At 41.8% G+C, this 21,758-nt stretch overlaps 1 protein-coding gene and 1 long non-coding RNA gene across 2 annotated transcripts in view; both read left to right on the top strand.

Annotated features, from left to right (window-relative positions):
- LOC127557631 (uncharacterized) overlaps positions 1–21,758 on the top strand; it is a 113,001-nt gene that overhangs the window by 21,844 nt on the left and 69,399 nt on the right. The window lies entirely within an intron of this gene.
- On the top strand, positions 6,612–20,301 carry LOC127556640 (uncharacterized). The gene is made up of 4 exons (XR_007952484.1): positions 6,612–7,324; positions 7,796–7,870; positions 17,958–18,018; positions 18,802–20,301. It is a non-coding gene; the product is annotated as an uncharacterized LOC127556640 (long non-coding RNA).

The raw sequence follows: 21,758 nt of genomic DNA, 5'->3' as shown, positions 1-21,758 counted from the left end.
AAAATGGCGGATAAAAGATATCAATCCATGAGAATTAAGCAAGCCCAGATAGCGATAAGCACTCATAATACAAATACAAAAAATAAGGGAGGGTGGCACAATGGGGAGAGCACCAGCCCTGAAGTCAGGAGGACCTGAATTCAAATCTGGATTGAGACACTTAACATGTCCTGGCTGTGTGACCCTGGGCAAGTCACTTCACCCCAACTGTTTCAGAGGGGAAAAAAGGGAGAGGATTCTGGCAAGATGGAGGAGTAGGCTGTTAAGTTTCTGGATTTCCCACACAAATACAACAAATTTGCACCTCGGGGCAAACATAGAGTGGTGAAAAATCAAGAGGAGTTGGGGCAGAACAGGGGACCTCCTGGTACGACCCGACAAAGACCCCAGGCCAGAATTAACCTGTCTGAAGTGTAGACACCCCCTCCACCTCCTCAGAAACACTAACTTGGGGGACCCCTAGGGGTAGCTGGAGCCCCAGCAGGAACCACGGAGGCTTTCCCCTCCAAGACTGTGGAATCGGGGTCTGAGCCCAGGAAGTGAGTGAACCTCGGTTGAATGGAAACCCCAGGCCCAGCTGTGCTGCTGAGATGTGGCCCTAGGAGAGAAGGAGCCAGCAATCCAGGAGTACAAGTACCAAACACTTTTCACACAAATAAAGACTGATCTAAACAACTGGAAAAATATCAAGTGCTCAGGGGTAGGCTAAACGAATACGATGGAAAAGATGATTCTATCTAAATTAGTCTACTTATACAGGGCCAAAAATTATCTTATAGTGCTAGAAAAAAATCACAAAATTCATCTGGAAAAATAAAAGATCAAAGGAATTAATGGAAAACAGTGCAAAGATTGTGGCCTAACCGTACCACATCTAAACCTGCATTATAAAGCAGCAATAATCCAAATCATTTGGTACTGGCTAGGAAACAGAGTGGTGAATCAGTGGAATAGATTAGGTTCACGAGACACAATAATCAATGGCCATAGTCACCTTGTATTTGATAAAGACGCCAGCTTCTGGGAGAAGAACTCACTATTTGTCAAAAATTGCTGGGAACGCTGGGAAATAATATGGCAGCAACTAGGGCTAGACCAATATCTCACACTCTCTATCAGGAGAAGATTGAAATGGATACGTGATTTAGACATAAAAGGTGATACTATAACAAATTAGGAGAGCAAGGGATAGTTTACCTATCAGGTCTTTGGAGAAACAACGAATTTATGACTAAAAAACTCGAGAACATTATGAAATACAAAATGGATAATTTTGATTACGTTAAATTAAAAAGCTTTTACATGAACAAAACTAATTTGGCTAAGATTTGAAGGGAAGCAGGCCAACTTTTCTGATAAGGACCTCATTTCTAAAATATATGGAAATCTGAGCCAAATACATAATCATAAATTGATAAATGGTTAAAGGATATGAACCGATGAAATTAAAATCATGTATAGTCTTACAAAAAATGCTTTAAATCATTGTTGATTAGAGAGATGTAAATTAAAACAACTCTGAGACACCAGCTCATGCCTCTCAGAGTGGCTAAGATGCCAGGAAAAGATAATGATAAATGTTGGAGGGGATGTGGGAAAACTGGGACTCTTATGCATTGATAATGGACTTGAAGAATGATCCAGCCATTGTGGAGAGCAATATGGAATTATGCCCAAACTGGATCCTTTGAAAGGGATCATAAAAGAGGGAAAGGGACCCATATGTGCAAAAATGTTTAGAGTAGTTCTTTTTGTGGTGGCAAAGAATTGGAAAATGAGTGGATGCCCATTAATTGGGGAATGGCTGAGTAATATGCGGTATATGAAAGTAATGGAATAATATAGTTTTATAAGAAATGATGGACAAGCTGATTTCAAAAAAGCCTGAAAAGCCTTACCTGAGTAAAATGAACAGGATAAGGAAAACATACACAGCAACAGCAAGATTGTGTGATGATCAATTATGACAGATGAGCTCTTCCCAGCAATTCCATGATACAAAGCAATTCCAATAACCAGTGAATGGAAAATTCCATCTGCATATAAGAAAGAATTATGGAGCTTAAATGTGGATCAAAGCATCTTATTTTCACCTTTCTTTTGTTTTGATTTTTTTTCCTAACATGATTCCTATGAAAATGTGATAAAAAAATGAATGTGTGTATATAATCTATATCAGATTGCTTGCTGTCTTGGAAAGGGGGAGAAAAGAAGAGAGGGAGAAAAAAATTTTGGAATTCAATTTTTTTCATATTTTTCTTTGGGGGTTATACACATAAATCCTTTTTTAAAAAAATATTTCCTTATGGACCTCTTTTAATTCAAGTATTCTATCAGTCTATTAAATTAAGGCTGATGATGCTTAGAAATTAAAAAAAAATTTTATAGATTAAAAAAAAACACATTTCCTTATGAATCATGTTGGGAGAGAAAAATCAGAACAAATGGGGAACACCATTAGAGAAAGAACAATAATAATAAAATAAATATAGCATGTTTTAATTTACATTCAGTCTCCATAGTTCTCTCTCTGGATGCAGAAGGTGTTTTCCGCCCAAAGTTTATTAGGATTACCTTGGATCAGTGAACTGCTGAGAAGAACCAACTTTGTCATAGTTGATGATCTCCCAATCTTGCCAGGTACCATGTTTTCCTTGTTCTGCTGTTTCATTTGGCTTCAGTTCATGTAAACCTTTCCAGGCCTCTCTAAAATCAGTTTATCATTTTTTATAGAAAAATAATATTCCAATATCTTCATATACTACAACTTGTTTAGCCATTCCCCAACTGATGGGCATCTACTTATTTTCCAATTCTTTGCTACCACATAAAGAGCTGCACCAAACATTTTTGCACATGTGGGTCCTTCCCCCTCTCTTCTGCTTTCTTTGGGATACAATGGAACTAAAAATCTTACAAAAATCAATGTTGAAAAGCACATTTACAGTATTTGGAAAAATAATGTACTATTAAAATAAAATTTTAAAAAAGAATTGGATTTTACCACAAACTACTTCTAGGACTGGGAAGAGGTAATGCAGGTTTCTCCTTTTAGAAGAATGAGAGGTTTGGAGCCCTTTGATTTAATAAATAACATCTGAACTGCATCTAATGAAGCAACAGGTTTTGATTGTGGTAGATAAATGAATGAAGAAAAGCACTTAGGTTGAAATTAATTCATAGCATGGGAAGGTTTGAAGCAATATGTTCAATTTGGGATAGGATTAAAATGTAAAGGGAAGTTGGATGTTCTTCATAATGGATTTGAAAGATTTGGAAAGAGAAATGAAGGCTGGAGGGGAACTATGGGAGGTAGGCAGGGTGTTTTTGAGGTAGAAAGGGAGGCCTACCTGTGCAGGTGTGCTACAAGGCTGCGAGGTCCAGATGCAGTAGTTCTCAGTGCCCCCCGGTGCCAGCTTCAGACGGGCAAGTTTGACTTCTGCTGAAGTAGAAAGATTGAGAATGAAAATGTGTTGCTTGATTTGAAAGCCAGGACAATTACTGAAGAGTAGGAGAAAATTGATAAAAGTGCTCTTAAGTGTGATAATTGAAGTAGAGTGGTGTCATCTTAAAGATATGTAGTGGTGGAGGAGGATTGTGGGAAGAGGGCAGCGTAGGTCAGAAAAACCTAAGAAAAATCTCCAGATTTTGGCCACAAAAACCAGACAAAATTGTGCCCCTGGGAGAGTGTAGAACCCTGAAAAACAACTAAGACTGGGGGCAGAACAGGGGGTAGGGGAGAGGCTGAGACCTGGGGTAGGGGGATGGGGGAAATGGGCTGCGGAGAGCAGCTGTGGGGAGCCCTGGGGCTGGCTGCGTTCAGAAACAGCCTCAGGTCTAATTGCAGGGACTTTGACTTCTGGGACTGGGAGGGAAGTCAGGATGTGGGTCCGAGAAGCTCAGGACCCAGCAGCTGGGCTGCAGAGATGGGACCCTGGGCTAGAAGGAGCCAGCAAGGGTAAGTGCAGAAGCAGTGAGGAAGGGAATTTGCAGGAGGGGAAGGTTCTGGGTTTGGGGTTCTAGTTCAGAATGGAGAGCTGAAGGAGAGCCTAAGGCTAGAGGCAGCATCTCCCCCAAACCCACTGAAAGAAAGAAAGGGAAGGAAGGAAGGAGCTAGATGGCTCAGTGGGGATAGAGCACTGGTCCTGGAGTCAGAAAGCCTCAGACATTTAATACTAGCTTTTGGCGCTGGGCAAGTCACTTAACCCCAATTGCCTCACCAAAATAATCATCATCATCATAATAAATTTTACATAAGATCTGGCAAAGGAGAAAGAAGCTAACCATAGAAAGTTACAATGGGAATAGGGCAGAATTGAAGTAAAAAAAAGCCTCTCCTATTCCAAAGACTAATATTAAATGGTTATCTCTCCCAAAAAAGAATTTTCTATAGAATAATTTTTAAAAATAAAAATAAAATGAGAGAGATTGAGGAAAAACTAAAAAAAAAATTCAAAAAAATAAGATTATGAAAAGAAAGATAACCAATTAGAAAAGGAGATCCAGAGTCTTAAAAAAAAAGAAAATAACTCTTTGAAAATTAGAATTGGGCAAGGGGAAGCCAATTAAGTTATAAAAGGCCAAGAAATAATAAAACAAAGACTACCTGGAAAGCTAAGACCAAAAAAAAATTAAAAACCCCACCTTAATGCAATAATACAAGAAATTATTAAAGAAAATTGTGTTGCAGTGATAGAACAAGAGGGGAAAGTAGGAAAAAAAAATCCATTAATCACCACCCCAAAGAGATGCCACAAGGAAAACATATAGGCACATCTTTGCAAAATTTCAAAATCCCCAGAGCAGAGAAAATTTTACAAGCTCCAAGAACAACAAAAACACAATTCAAATAGGCTGGAGCTAGCATTACAATTGCACAGGATTTATCAGTGGCAACAGTGAAAGAAATAAAAAACAACAGGTCCTGAAATATTATATATCAACAATTTGTGACCAAAAATATTATATCCAGCAAAATTAAGTATAATATTGAATGGAAAAAATGGAGATTCAGTGAACTGTCAGATTTTTAGGATTTTGTCTCAAACCTGAACTCCATAGAAAATTTAACATATAAAAGCCAGAATCAAAGACAAATTTCAAGGGATTGAATAAGGATGAACTGTCCATGTTTAATAGGTGGAACTGTAAACCATGTCTAAGACTGACATTAGAAATTGGGTAGTCCAAAAGAAAGAATGGGGTAGATGTGATGGGGTATGATGTGACAGTAAAAAGCAAAACGATTTGGAAAAGGTAAAAATAGTAATTGTGCTAGATGAATGAGGTGTGAGAACAATCCCCACGGAGGATTTAGATGGGGGGAGGAGCTGAGAGTTCTGAAAATCATCTCACCTGAGGAATGGGTTAAAAAAGGGAATAATAATATGCCAAGAAGGGTTTGGCACCCTCCAAAATCTGTAAAGAAAAAAAGGAAAAGGGAACAGGATAAAGTGGGAATAGAAGGATTTGTAGATTATCAGAAGGGGGATAAACAGGGTAGGTCCTTGGGAATGAGGTAAAGAAAGAAGGAGAGGGTGAGGGGAAAAGATAAGGAAGGGATCCATTGTGGGGGCGAGGAGAATTGCAGATTAAGGAATAGCAAGGCAAATTAAGGAAGGGAAGTAAAGAATTAGCAGGGATAGAAAATAAGAAATACACAAGCAGCATAACAATAATCAGAAGTAGAATTTATGAGGAAAAAAGCAGGGGTAGTAATCATTGATCTCTAAGTCAAACTTGAAAAGAATCAAGAAAAAAATCTGCATTACATGTCAGCCATATTAATAGTGTTCTAGATATATGCATTGGTATTTGTGTGTATATATATATGTGTGTGTGTGTGTGTGTGTATGTGTATATATATGTGTATGTGTGTGTATACATAAATATATACATAAAAATGTCTGTGCTTAACTGTAGCCTGCGTGGTGCTGATGGGGGAGGAAAGGAGGAAAAAAAAAAAAAAAGTGCACTGCAGAAAACAAAACCCTTCAAGGAAGCAAAAAAAAAAAAAAAAAAAAAAAGAAAAAGAAAAAGAAAAAAGACAAAGAAAAAGAAAAAACAAAAGATGGACAGTCATGAATATAATGTAATCCTTTATTACAGATGATTTCTTGAAATAGAATTTTATTGTTACATATTTTGAATCCCCTGTGATTTTCTGCTGGGCACGTGACAATTTTTTTTCTTTTTTTTTCTATTTTTTTTTTTTTCTGCATTTCAATTTCAAGTAAGAACATGTTTTTAAAAGACACCAATCAGTATTAGTGGATTAGGTGGAAATAATGAAGCTATTAAATGCTTCCAATAAATAGCCCTTGTATAAAATACATTAAATAAGTGAAGTTATAAGTAAAATTCTATATAATTCCATTTAGAAAATAGATCCAGGTGTAATTGAATTTATCATCCGCGGGACTACTTTTCCCACAAGTCACTGCTTGTATTCCTGCCTCCTATCCGGACCGTGGATTGCTCTCTTCAGTTGCCATGGAAACCGTCGCGAAGGAGGAATAGGAGGGAAGGGGCCAAAATTGTCAGAGATGGGACTGGGACCACCTGAGGATGACTTCGGATACCTGTTGTCCTCCTTTCTTGGCTTGGTGAGAGGGACCACCGCCACCCCCTGTCCCTTCCCACCTCTCCTCACTCGCTCCAGCCGCTGTCGTGGCGACGCCCACCCTCTTCCTTCATCCTCCTCCCTTCCCTTCTTCCCTTTATTTTCCCTCCCGTCTTCTCTTTTCCTCTCTTCTCCCGTTTTCTGCCCGTCTCTCCCCTTCCCCGCTTCCAATTCATTCTTAGCCGATCATCCTTTTGCGATCATCTCTTTCCCCGCTCATCCCTTTCTCCCGCTCATCCCTTTCCCCCATTCATCCCCATCCCCTATTTCTTTCGTCTCCTCTCCCTTTTCCTCTTTCAATTCTCTTCTCCCCTTCTCATCTTCCTTTCCCCTTCCCTCCCTTCATCTTTTCTTCCTCATCCCCTTTTTCTCCGTCCTTTTCCCTCTTATCGCCTTAACTCTCCATCCCTTTCACTCTCCATCCCTCTCACTCCCCCTCCCTTCTTCCTTTTCCCCTTCTCCCTCTCCCTCTCCCTCTCCCTCTCCCTCTCCGCCTCCCCCTCCCTTTCTTTCCTCCTCCCACCTTCCCTCCTCCTTTTCCTCCTTCCTCTCTTCCTGCCCATTTCAGACTGCTCAGGTCCCCCACTTCTCTCTGGCTCCATCTTCTAGAATTAGGGCTCTCGGGATGGGAGGATTCCCGCGGGAGCCGACACTCCTCCGATGAACCCAGCCTCTGAGCATCGGGGGAAAGGGCATGCGATGGTATTTATTCCCTCATTCATTGATTCGATGTCCATCCCTGCTATTACCCCGGTTAAACCCGGGGTTCACAATTTGAAGCGGGGGAAGCCGAGGATGGTCTCTTTTGGGGACCACCCTTCGGACCCTCTTGCATTTCCCTAGATCTGTGGTCACCCTTCAGGCTCTGAGGTGGTGCCTTCAGATTCCCTAGAGAGCAGAGCTCTGCCCCCTCCTCTCCTGGTGGGCGCCAGGGGGTGCAGAAGATCTTCCTTGGTAAGAACTCGGGTTAAGGAGCCGAGTTTTGAATCCTGGCTGCGCGGCTTACCGCTTAAAGGCGAGAGGCACTAGATAGCCCTTTCCCCTTTTGGAAGCAGGGACGCAAGGGTTGTGCCCGCCTTTTCTCCTGTCCTCGGACCCTGTCTGGAGGTGGGGGGCTTATTTCCCTGAGCCCAAGGAAAGGCTCGCCCCTCACCTCCGCTCTCTGCTTTCCAGCTCTGCCTTTGAGGAATCTGCTCTTCCCTGAGAGAGTCTTCGGAAGAGAATGGTTCCTGCCGATCCATCAGCCAGGTTAGTGGGCTTTTCTTATTTGCTCAAATGATACCCAGAGATTGGAATCCCTTCGGGTCCATATGCCAGAACCTAGAAAACGGGGGTCCTAGTGATGGGCGCTGGCATCCCGGGGGCGGGGGGGCTTCCCTGGAACTGCTGGTGTAAAGTCACTAAGCGTTCATTTAGTGCTTCCTACGGCTGGGCACCGGCTAAGCCGGGCACCCCAAAAGCCACACTCGGGTCTCTGCCCTCGCCGAGCCCCCTCCGTCATTGGGGAGGTAATAGGGCTTCGAACCACACTGGGGTCCCTGCCGAGCCCCCTCCATCCTGAAATTGCGGAGGTAACACGGCTTCGGCGGCTCCGCCGCTGCCCAGCCGCCGCCCACCCCCCCCCTTCTTACTGCTGCTAAGCTCTGGCTGCTCGCTCCCCCGCCCTCAGCCGCTCCTGCAGGTCCCCCGCCCTCAGCCGCTCCTGCAGCTCCCCCGCCCTCACCCGCTCCTGCAGGTCCCCCGCCCTCACCCGCTCCTGCAGTTCCCCCGCCCTCACCCACTCCTGCAGGTCCCCCGCCCTCACCCGCTCCTGCAGGTCCCCCGCCCTCACCCACTCCTGCAGGTCCCCCGCCCTCACCCGCTCCTGCAGGTCCCCCCCCTCACCCGCTCCTGCAGGTCCCCCGCCCTCACCCGCTCCTGCAGTTCCCCCGCCCTCACCCACTCCTGCAGTTCCCCCGCCCTCACCCACTCCTGCAGGTCCCCCGCCCTCACCCGCTCCCCGCTCCCCCCCACTCTCTGCTCCTGCAGCAACCCCGCCCGCTCCCTCTTCTTGCTGCTCGCAGCCCCGCCTCCACGGCCACCACCGCTGCCCACTCCTGCCCCGCCCCACTTCGCTAGTTGCGGCTGTCGCCTAGGCTGTCACTCCGCCTTCCCCACTCCTTGGGCTGCCCCCCTCCCTCCGACTGCTCCTGTCCCTACCCCTATCTCAGCAGCCCACCCCTCCTCCCTCTGCTGCTGCTCTCCGCCTCCGCCTCGACCGTGGCCACAGTGCAGCCTCCTCCTCAGCTATTCTGCCGCCGCGGCCACCGCCGCAGCGTCTCCCCCCTCCCCTCCAGGCTGCTCCCTGTCCCCCGCCCCTGGCTCGGCTGGTCCCCCCCCCCCCCCCATAGACACAGCATATTGCTCCTCCCCTCCAAGCCGGGCTGAGGCCGCTGGAGCTGTTCCACCACGGCTTCTGTCAGGTCCGCCACGATGCGCCACTATCCGCCGCCGCCGCCCACCACTTGGGGTAGCAAGCCGGAGCGGCGAGGGGGCAATCTGAGCGGAACCCGGCACTGGGTCCCATGGTGTCTAGAAGGTGAAGGGAGAGAAACCAAGAGGAAAGCCCACCCGGGGAGCGGGCTGGGGGGGGTGTCTGTACGCGAACCTCTGACGAGTGCTCTCCGCTCGAGGGTCTTCCCTTCCGAGCCAGGGGTTTTGTGGACCATTCTGTGCGTCCAGGCTTCCTCACGGGATGGGCGTCGGAGAGCCCTGGCGAAGGCCGGCTCTGCCTCTGCGTCTTTAGAAGTCCTGCTCTGACCACTGGGCGGCAGGCTCCGCAGGGGAGGAGGCTGTCAGTGGCCTAGCTGCCTCCCCCTCCCCCACACACACATCTGGCTTCTCGCAGACTACGGGGCCCCCTGTGAGAACAAAAGACAAACAGGGCGTGAGGGGCTGGGTGGCCCCCCGCCCCGCGGGCTCTTCAGCCTGCTGCTCTCTCTGCCCTCACAGGGCTGTGCATTCATTTCTTTGTATTACATTCCCCCCCCCCCCCCATGCATTCACATTCCTTGCGGACAACCTGTTCCCGTTGCCTATGGAGACGGAGCCCCTCATTTTGAAAACCAAAGGAGCCCCTCATTTAATGAGATGGGGCAGCAATTCTTAATTCAAAATAGGAATCACGGGACACGAGGGAAGAGTTCCCCAGGCTTCCTGTTGGCCAGAAAGGACCTTTATTTATGGGAAGAGGTTACAGACAAAAGGAAGAGGAAAAATAGCCATTGGGACCAGTAAATGTCCAATAGATTTCGGAGGGCAGATAATTAGCGAGGAATAGGGATTTTAACAATTAACCATGGAAAAGACTGGCTCCTTAATGGAGCTCGCAGTTAACCAGGAGAAAGGCAATGCGCCACAAGGGGTGGAGTACTGCGGCATTAAGTCATGCATAAAAAAGCCAATTACCATAACTAATATGGCGTTATGGCTGTAGCAGACTGCCCCCCAAAGGCGTTACAAAGAAATGGGATTATGCCATTGACTGGTGCGCCAGTCCTAAAAGGGATTTAGCCTGCGAAAAGGGTTAGCTGCGACAGAAAGAGAGAGACACTGGGGGGAGGGGGAAGGAGAAAGCCGCCATAAAAGGGGATTTTAGCAAAGGTGGCCATAGGCTCTGGGCAGATTTAATTCGACATCGTAACTTGATTAACTGATAGGACCCAATAAGGTGGGGCTTCCCGAGTCCTGCAATGGGAGCTCAACCTGGTCCCCTCAGAGCCCTTTATTATAATCTAATTAGTACTTCAGGTTTTTTCTGCCATCCCCACTTAATTACCAGAACATAATTTCCTAATTTAAATTTTTTTTCAAAAAGTGGGGTGGGGTCTCTAAGTAGAAGGGAATCTAGGAGACTTCCACTGAAATTTTAGAGACCAAATAGAGAGGTACTTGTTAGGAAATGTCCAGAAGCTGGGGGTGAAATACAGTGACCTAGAGGAGGAAGGGTTACAGGGGGCAAAGCTTAGGAAGACCACTGGGGGACAATAGCGAGGTTAGCACTGGGGTCCACACAGAGTATTCTGTTGGCGTGCATTCACCACAAATGGGGCCCAAAGCCCTTTGGGGTATGGGGCAAGGGTCTCATTTTCTAAAGCTGCTTCCTGCTAAGAATGGATAGAGAGCTGCGTCATCCTACAGGATCCCAGTCTGGAGGGCTGCTGATTGAAGCAGCATCTGGTAAATTCTGAGTCAGATCCCTGAAGCTGGTCAATACAACTGATCAATACGTGCTGATCATTTGAAGGTGAATTAACCAAAGGCTAGAAGAAAACAAATCTAACACGTCGAAGCTAGGAATAGTATTGTTATAAAATGTCGGGCTTGTGGTACAAAAAATCATCAAAGGATGATCTAGGATCAAAGTTCTTAACCTTCCCTGGTACACCAGGGAGACCACACCATGGGCAAGGGGAAGCTTGCACTATAGTTTTAGAGAAACCCAGAAAAAAAATGAAAAATTAAATTAAAATTAAAATTAAAAATTAAAAGAAGAAGGGGTGGGGTGGAGGTGTTAGGAAAAATGAGATCTATAAGATCTCGATTTGCTGAGACCTCCTCCAGTATAATCAGACGTTTATGGAGGGGGCAGCTATGTGGTGCAGAGGATTGAGCACCAGCCCTGAAGTCAGGAGGACCTGATTTCAAATCTGGTCTCAGAGGCTTAATACCCCAATTGCCTCAGCAAAAAAAAAAAAAAAAAAAAAATAAAAAAAACACAAACAAACAAACAAACAAACAAACAAAAAAAAAAAACAGGGCTTGTAAGACTGAAATACCAGTCCACAAAAGGAGAGGCTAATTCAAATGGGGTTGCCAAAAAAAAAAAAAAAAAGTCTATTGCAAAAATTGCATTTGGTGTGAGCCTAGTTTATAACCAGTAAAAATAATCTATTAGTAGACTGGTATAGTTCAATTCATCCAGATGGGGAAAAGACTATCTTCCTCTTTGTGCCAGGGTGTGGTCTGTGGTGCAATATATAGAATGGCCACTAGCCTCTTTCATGACTGCATTAGCTTGGTCTGTGCATAACGACAGAGTACAAGCAGATTTCCACATTAGCTTAAATAAAATTGATTTTTGCATGAATATAACACAAAATACTCCATAAATTAAGTTTTTAAAAATGATTTGAATAGAATTTATTTATTTTAATAATTATAATACCTTTTTATTTTTCAAATACATACAAAGATAATTTTCAACATTCACCTTTGCAAAACCTCGTGTTCCAGATTTTACTCCTAGACAGCAAGTAAGTAATATAAATTAAACCCATGCAGTTCTTCTACACATAGTTGCACCTTTATCTTGCTGCATGAGAAAAATCAGATCAAAAGGGGAAAAAAAAACACAAAAAAGAAAAAAACATACAACAGACAATAACAACAAAAAGATGAAAATACTGTGCTTTTATCCATATTCAAATAGTCTCGATGTAGATAGCACTTTTCATCCCCAGTCTACTGGAATTGGTATGAATCACTTTATTGTTGAAAAGAGCTATATCTATTATAGTTGATTATCACATAATTTTCTTGTTGCTGTGGACAATCTTCTCTTGTTTCTATTCATTTCACTCAACCTCAGTTCAGGTAAGTCTCTCCAGGTCTCTCTGAAATCCTCCTGCTGGTTATTTCTTACAGAACAATAATATTCCATAACATTCATATACCATAAATTATCCAGCCATTCTCCAATTGATGGGCACACCCACTCAGTTTCCAGTTTCTAGCCACTACAAAGAGGCTGCCACAAACATTTTGGCACATACAGGTCCCTTTCCTGCCTTTAAGATCTCTTTGGGCTATAAGCCCAGTAGAGATACTGCTGGTCAAAGGGTATACAGTTTGATAGCCCAAAAGTGACATCTTCTAAGAAGACTATTTATGATAAAATTCTCTACTTTAACTTGTACTACATAGGAGTAGCTCATAGGATGTAGCTCAGTAGCTAATGTTCTACATCTAGGTACATGTGAATCACTAGTTAATTCTGTGATTTACATATTTCAGATGAAAAAAAGCAAGATCTTACATACTTGCTTTGAATATAGAAATTTGCTCTAAGATAAAAAGCAGGGGCATGATTATAGCAGATACGGTATCATCCCTATCTTTGACTTCAGGTAAGAATCACAAATGACGACCACACATGACATAACAATCCCATCCTTTTGCCAGATTTAGGAATAAAAGGGTAGGGAACATTTCTTTACAGAGGAGCCTGATTAGGAAATAAATGTTAAAAGGCTCTGACCTTATGTACAGCTCAAAAAGCTGTCTTTCCAGATTTTTCCCAGATGCAAACAAACCTCTATCTATCCCTTCTGGAAGTTGTGGCATTTCTCTGGAAAGGTGGATTTTCTGACTTACTGGTCCATTATCCACACTTTTATTTAAACTCAAAAGAAATAATATTAGTTGTAGTCCCAAGAAATTTTCTCTCAAATAGCCAACTTTCATATCAGAGGCTTCAGATCTAAAAAAAAGAGAAGGTTTAAAGATCATTATGCATAACCTAAATTATTTCAGGACTGATAAGCAAATATTCAGTTAACTCTGTGTAAACATAAGCTATCTCTTTAAACAATAGAAGCAATTTAAAAGTAAAGAAATTTCACTTAAATAGCTGTGGGTCTCAGAAAGGGACTGAATGGGAGTGAATGGATTTTTTTCCCCCATCTCCCCCAATCAGTGAACCAGGGAAGAGCTAGGGCTGGGGCTAAGGATCAGTGGGGAAGGGTGGATTATGCCCTCATTTTTCAAAGGAAACTGATTTAAAATTAAACCATGAAATTATACAAATTACTAATATACAGTTTTCAGTCTTCAATTTCAAATAACTTCCCCAAAATCCTAATCAAGAATTTTCAGAAATGATAGTCATATTGTAACTCTCAGGAGGGTTTGGCTTTTCTCTCCTGATCCTTTAAATAAATTTAAAGGTGAAGAGATTTCAAAATTTTGGGTAAAACTTCACAAAACATGGAGTGCAATGGAAATGCAGGTTTGATAGGTAAGAGTTACCTGGACACCAGACTGGTTTCTCAAAGGAAAAGGTTTTATTATGTAAAGCAGGATGGAGCCAAGCAGCATCAGGGGACAAGATGGTCTAAGGGGTGATACCCCAGGGTAGGTATTTTATTTTTGGTAAGTTTATTTTTCATACACATTGCTTTATGAATAATGTCGGGAGAGAATAATCAGAGCAAAAGAGAAAAACCCATGGGAAAGATTTAAAAAAAAAAAAAACACAGAAAAAAGAAGTGAACATAGTATGTGTTGATTTACATTCAATCCCTTTAGATCTTTTTCTGGATATTCTATCCAAAGTCTATTGGGATTGCCTTGGATCACTGAACTACTAAAAAGAACCAAGCATTTCATAGTTGATCATTGCATATTCTGATTCTGTTTGTTTTGCTCAGCATCTATAATAAGCTTGTTTATATATTTTAATAGAACAATAATATTCCATTACCTTCATGTGCCACAGCGATTGACAGGGATGCACTCCTTTTCCAATTCTTTGCTATCCCCAAAAGACCTGCTATAAATATTATTGCCCATGTGGGTCCTTTCCCCTCATTTATGATCTCTTTGGCTTATAGACCCTGTAGAAACAATGCTGGGTCAAAGGGTGTGCACAGTTTTGTAGCCCTTTGGACATAGTTCCAGATTGCTCTTCCGAATGGGAGATATATTAATGTCCCAGTTTTCCCATATCTCCCATCATTTAGCATTATCCTTTCTTGTCATCTTAGCCAATCTGAGAGCTGTGAGATGGTATCTCAGAATTCTTTTAATTTGCATTTCACTAATCAATAGTGATTTAGAAGATTTTTTTCATAAATATAATTGGCTTTAATTTTATCACCTGTTCACATTTTCTCTTCATATTCTTTGACCTTTTATCAATTGGGGAATGACAAATTCTGACATGGCTCAGAAATAATATTTTAGAAATGAGACCTTTGTCAGAAATACAATCTGTAAAGATTTCCCCCCAGCTTTGTACTTACTGCCCTTTTTAATCTTGGTTTTGTTTGTGCAAAACCTTTTTAATTTAATGTCGTCAAAGTTGTCCATTTTGCCTTTCATAAGATTCTCTAGTTCCTCTTTGGTCACAAATTCCTCCCTTCTCCAAAGATCTGAGAGGTAAATTATCTCTTATTCTCCTAATTTATATGATATCATACTTTATACAAATCATGTATCCATTTTGCCCTTATTTTGGTATGGAGTGTGAGAGGTAGGTCTAGGCTGATTTCCAGTTTTCCCAGAAATTTTTGTTACATAGAGAGTTTTTATTCCAGAAGCTGGAGTTTGGGGATTTATCAAATACTAGATGGTTACAGGTTTGGTTATTGTGTTCCATTCTACTGATTCACCATTCTATGGATGACTTGTAAATATGGTGTTAGGTCTGGCACTGCTAAAGCACCACAGGATGGGTATTTTCTGCAGAAAGGCAGGGTAGGGAGGAAGATGTTTATTCTTTGCTCATTGGTTCTCCTTCCTTGTTCTCCTTCCCCTGTGCCCCACTACAAACAGAGGCCCTTTGAGTTCCCCCCTTTTTGTTTGGGGAAGGGTAATGGAAGCCCGGATGTTGGCCCTGTTATCTGCGGCTGTTCAGAGCTGGCCAGGGGCAGAGAGGGCCAAGCAGGAGCCCTGTAGGGCTAGCTGCTTCAGGAGGTGGGGGGCAAGCTTGGGGGGCAGGGAAAGCAGGTGTTGGCTGGATTCTTAGAGAGACTGCGGAGTCCTCCTTCAGGACTGTTTGTGTAAAGCTGGGAAGATTTAGGGAATGTCTCCCCCTGCTGGTAGGCTGAAAGGAGAGCTGTCCTTACAGAGCCCACAGGAGGCTAGCTTAAGATGTAAAGTCTCCTTGGCCTCTAGAAACAAAGGACGAAGGGTCAGGGGAGGGAGCAGAAGCCGTGCCCTACACAGGTGATAGCTTGTGCCTGGGAAAAGGGCCTTCCCTGCATCGGTCCCAGGGATGCACAAAAAGAAAAGGAAGATGAGGGTGAGGGATAGGAGGGAGGTGGCAAAAAGCAGTAGTTCTTGACTTGGGGGCATCAGTAATCATGCTGCCTCTTCAGAGCCAAGCATGGCTCCTCCTCTGCAGTAAAATGGCTGACTGATTTCTGAGGAAATGGGGAAACTGTTAAGTCTGGCACAGTGGGTCTAAGTGGACTGCCTTTCTGGTTTGACTGCTGTGAGAGTAGAAAGAATAACTGAAAGAGGACCTTTTCCTTTTTTTTTAATTGTATTTTATTTTTCCAAATGCGTGCACAGATAGTTTTCAACATTCACCTTTGCAAAACGTTGTGTTCCAGCTTTTTCTCCCTCCCCCTTCCCCTACACAACAAGTAATCCCATATATGTTCAACATGTGCAGTTCTTCCAAACATCTGCACGTTTGTCGCTATGCAGGAACAATCAGATCATAAGGGAAAAATACAAGAAAGGGAAAAAAGCAAACAATAAGAAGTCAAAATATTACGCTTTCATCCCTATTCGGTCTCCATAATTCTCTCTCTAGCTCTGGATGGCACTTTCCATCACAAATTTGTTGCAATTGCCTTGAATCATTTCATTGTTGAAAGAGCCACGCCCTTTGCAGTAGAGCATCACGTCATCTTGCGGTTGCCTGTACAGTGATCTGGTCCTGCGCATTTCCCTCAGCAGCAATTCATGTAAGGGAGCAGAACCAAGAGAACGTGGGGCGCAGCAACTGCAAGATGACGTGATGCTCTACTGCAAAGGGCGTGGCTCCTTCAACAATGAGCCGACGGAGGCCATTTCCAATGCACTTGTGATAGAGCCATGCCCCCCCAAAGAGAGGGGTGTGGGCACTGAGTGTGGCTCACAGCATAGAATCCTCACTCTTTTTGTTGTTGTTTGCTTGCGTTTTGTTTTTTTACTCATTTTCTTTCCTTTTTGATTTAATTTTTCTTGGGCAGCAAGAGAATTGCATCAATATGTTTATACATGTTGGATTGAACATATATTTTTAACATGTTTAACATATATTGGATTGCTTGCCATCTAGGGGAGGGGGTGAGGGGAGAAAATCTTGAAAAATTATCTGTGCATATGTTTTGTAACTAAAAAGCTTTAAAATTTAAAAAATAAAATAAAATAAATGTAAAAAAAAAAAAAAAACCCAAACCCAAACCAGATTGCTCTCCAGAATGGTTGAATTAGCTTCCTCTCCAATATTCAGCATTATTTTTTCCTGTCATTTTAATCAATCTGAGAGGTGGGAAGTGGTACCTCAGAGTTGTCTTAATTTTCATTTCTCAAATCAATAATGATTTAGAGCATTTTATCATATGACTAGATATGGCTTTAATTTCTTCATCTGAAAATTGCCTGTTCTTATTCTTTGGCTATTTATCAATTGGAGAATGGCTTGTATTCTCATAAATTTGAATCAATTCTCTATATATTTTAGAAATGAAGCTCTTATCAGAAACACTGGGTGTAAACGCACACACACACACACACACACACACACACTCTTTTCTGTTTCCCTTTCAATCTTGCCAAATTGGTTTTGTTTGTGTAAAACCTTTTTAATTTAATGTAATCAAAAGAATCCATTTTGCATTTGGTAATGTTCTCTAGTTCTTTCTTTGGCCATAATTTCCTCCCTTTATAGATCGGAGAGTTAGACTATTCTTTGTTCTCCTTATTTGTTTAATGGGCGTGGCCCCGAATAAGCAGATTAAATAGAATTGTCATTTTTATCATATTAGCTCAGTACTCATGAGCACTTGATATTTTTCCAGTTGTTTAGATCTGACTTTATTTGTGTGAAAAGTGGTTTTTAATTGTGGTCATATAGTTCCTGGCTTTGTCTTTACAGGTAAACTTCCAAATATTTAATGTTATTTACAGTTTTTTAAATGGGATTTCTCTTTCTATCTCTTGTTACTGGACTTTATTGGTCACATATAGAAATACTGATGATTTCTTTTATATCCTGCAATTTATTGGCATACAATTGAGCCAGATAGCTCCTAATTATTGTTTTAATTTCCTCTTCATTGGTGATAAATTCACCCTTTTCATTTTTATGCTATTAATTTGGTTTTATTCTTTCCTTTTTCTGTTTTTTTGTTTTGTTTTGTTTATAAGTTTAATCGTTTTCTTACTTTAAAATGTATTAATCTTTCCTTTGATTTTCAGAATTTCTAATTTGGTATTTAATGGGGGATTTAATATTCTTTTTCTAGCTTTTTTAGTTATATGCTCAATTTGTTAATCTTTTTCTCTCTTTTATTCACAGAAGCATCTAGAGTTACAAAATTTCTCCCACGAACTGCTTTGGCTGCATCACATACATTTCGGTATGTAATCTCATTATTGTCATTCTCTTGGATAAAATTAATGATTATTTGTATGATGTGTTATTTGATCCACTCATTCCTTAGGATTAGATTATTTAGCTTCCAACAAGTTTTGATCTGTTTTTCATGGCTGTTTATTGCATATGATTTTTATTGCATCATAATCTGAAATGAATGCATTTACTATTTCTGTCTTTATGCATTTGATTTTGAGCTTGTATACCCTAATACATGTTCAGTTTTTGTATAAATGCTATGTACCCCCTCATTCAGTATTTTTATCTAACTTGTCAAAATTCTATTTAGCTTCCTTTTGAGTGTGTGTGTGTGTGTGTGTGTGTGTGTGTGTGTGTTTAGATTTTCTAGTTCTGATATATGGAGGTTGAAATACCCATCTAGTATAGTGTGGCTGCCTGTTTCTCCTCATAATTCACTTAACTTTTCTATGAATTTGGATGCCATATTACCACTTGATCCTTGTAAAACCTTGCATTCCAAATTCCCCCTCCCTTTCCTCATCCTCTCCCTTCCCCCATTCCCTCCCCTAGATGACAAATAATTCAATATATGTTAAGCTTGTTAAAAATATATATGTTAAATCCAATATATGTCTATGTATTATATAATTATCATGCTGTGCAAGAAAAATGAGATCAAAAAGGAAAAAATGAGAAAGAAAACAAAATACAAGTAAATAATAAGAAAAAGAATGAAAATGCTATGTCGTGATCCACACCCATTCCCACAGTCTCTGAGGGTGTACATGGCTCTCTTCATCACAAGGTAATTGGAACTAGCCTGAATCACCTTGCTATTGAAGAGAGCCACGTCCATCAGAACTGATCATCATATAACCTTGCTGTGGCCGTGCACAGTGATCTCCTGGCTCTGATCATTTCACTCGGCATCAGTTCATGTAAGTCTCTCCGGTCTCGCCGAAATATCCTGTTGGTTGTTTCTTATAGAATAATAATATGCTGTTATATTCTTGTACCATAATTTATTCAGCCATTCTCCAAGTGATACATAGGTTCCAGTTCCCTGCCACTACAGACAGGGCTGCCACAAATATTTTGGCACATGTGGGTGCTTTTCCCTTTTTTATGATCTCTTTGGGGTATAAGCCCATTAGTGACACTGTTGGATCTAAGGGTAAGCATAGTTTGATCACCCTTTGATCAAAGCTCCAGACTGTTCTCCAGAATGGCTGGATGTGTTCACATTTCCACCAACAAGGCATCAGTGTCGCAGTTTTCCCACATCCCCTCCAACATTCCGCATTATCTTTTCCTGTCATTTTAGCCAATCTCAGAGCTGTGTAGGGGTGTTTCAGAGTTGTCTTAATTTGCATATCTCTGATCAATAGTGATTTGGAACACCTTTTCAGATGACTAGAAATGATTTCAATTTCTTTATCTGAAAATTTGTCTGTTCATATCTTTTGACCATTTATGAATTGGAGAATGGCTTGAATTCTTGTAAATGTTAGGCAATTATATATTTGAGAAATATTTATTAGAACTCTTTGTCAGACTACTTGAGTGTAGAAAATTTTTCTGTTTATTGTTTCCCTTCTAATATTGTCTTGATTTTGTTTGTACAAATGTTTTTAACTTAATATAATCAAAATGATGTTTTATATTCAATAATGTACTATAGTTCTTCTATGTCCACAAATGCCTTCCTTCTCCACAGATTTGAGAGTTAACTATACTTTGTCTTGCTCATTTGCTTATAATATCACTCTTTATGTCTAAATCATGAACCTATTTTGACCTTATCTTAGTATAGGGTGTTAGGTATGGGTCAGTACCTAGTTTCTGCCATACTAGTTTCAAATGTTCCCAGACAAACAGAGATACAGACAGACACACAGACACAGACAGACGAGACAGACGAAGATACAGATACAGACAGACACACAGAGACAGACAAAGATACAAATACAGACAGACGCAGAAAGACACACAGAGACAGAGAAAGATACACAGAGACACAAAAAGACCCACAGAGACACAAAAACACTCACAGAGACACAAAAAGACACGCAGAGACAGAGATACAGATACAGACAGACACACAGAGACAGAGATAAAGAAACAGACACAGAAAGACACACAGAGACAGAGAAAGACACTCAGAGACACAAAAAGACACAGAGACAGATACAGGCAGACACACAGACACAGAGACACACAGAGACAGAGAGAGACACACAGAGACACAAAAAGACCCACAGAGACAAAAAAGACACACAGAGACACAAAAAGACACTCAGAGACACATAGAGACAGAGAGACACACAGAGACAGATACAGAAAGACACACAGAGACAGAGATACAGATACAGACAGACACAGAAAGACACACAGAGACAGAGAAAGATACACAGAGACACAAAAAGACGCACAGAGACACAAAGACACAGAGACAGATACAGATACAGAAAGACACACAGAGACAGAGATACAGATACAGACAGACACAGAAAGACACACAGAGACACAAAAAGACCCACAGAGACACAAAGACAGAGAGACACACAGAGACAGATACAGAAAGACACACAGAGACAGAGATACAGATACAGACAGACACAGAAAGACACACAGAGACAGAGAAAGACACACAGAGACAGAAAAAGACCCACAGAGACACAAAGACAGAGAGACACACAGAGACAGAGATACAGATACAGACAGACACAGAAAGACACACAGAGACAGAGAAAGACACACAGAGACACAGAGACACAGAGACAGATACAGATACAGAAAGACACACAGAGACAGAGATACAGATACAGACAGACACAGAAAGACACACAGAGACAGAGAAAGACACACAGAGACACAAAAAGACCCACAGAGACACAAAGACAGAGAGACACACAGAGACAGATACAGACAGACACAGAAAGACACACAGAGACAGAGAAAGACACACAGAGACACAGAAAGACACACAGAGACAGAGAAAGACACACAGAGACACAAAAAGACCCACAGAGACACAAAGACAGAGAGACACACAGAGACAGACACACAGACACAGATACAGATACAGACAGAGACACAGAAAGACATACAGAGACAGAGAAACACACACAGAGACACAAAGACACGGAGACAGATACAGATACAGAAAGACACACAGAGACAGAGATACAGATACAGACAGACAGAGAAAGACACACAGAGACACAAAAAGACCCACAGAGACACAAAGACAGAGAGACACACAGAGACAGAGATACAGATACAGACAGACACACAGAGACAGAGATACAGATACAGAAAGACACACAGAGACAGAGATACAAAAAGACAGACAGAGACACAAAAAGACCCACAGAGACACAAAGACACAGAGACAGATACAGATACAGAAAGACACACAGAGACAGAGATACAGATACAGACAGACACAGAAAGACACACAGAGACACAAAAAGACCACAGAGACACAAAGACAGAGAGACACACAGAGACAGAGATACAGATACAGACAGACACAGAAAGACACACAGAGACACAAAGACACGGAGACAGATACAGATACAGAAAGACACACAGAGACAGAGATACAGATACAGACAGACACAGAAAGACACACAGAGACAGAAAAAGACCCACAGAGATACAAAAAGACAGACAGAGATACAAAAAGACACACAGAGACAGAGATACAGATATACAGATACAGAAAGACACACAGAGACACAGAGACAGATACAGATA

Source organism: Antechinus flavipes, chromosome 3, assembly GCF_016432865.1.
Source record: "Antechinus flavipes isolate AdamAnt ecotype Samford, QLD, Australia chromosome 3, AdamAnt_v2, whole genome shotgun sequence".
NCBI lineage: Eukaryota > Metazoa > Chordata > Mammalia > Dasyuromorphia > Dasyuridae > Antechinus > Antechinus flavipes.
Note: the sequence above shows the minus strand (reverse complement) of the source record. Positions and strands in the feature narration are given on the sequence as shown.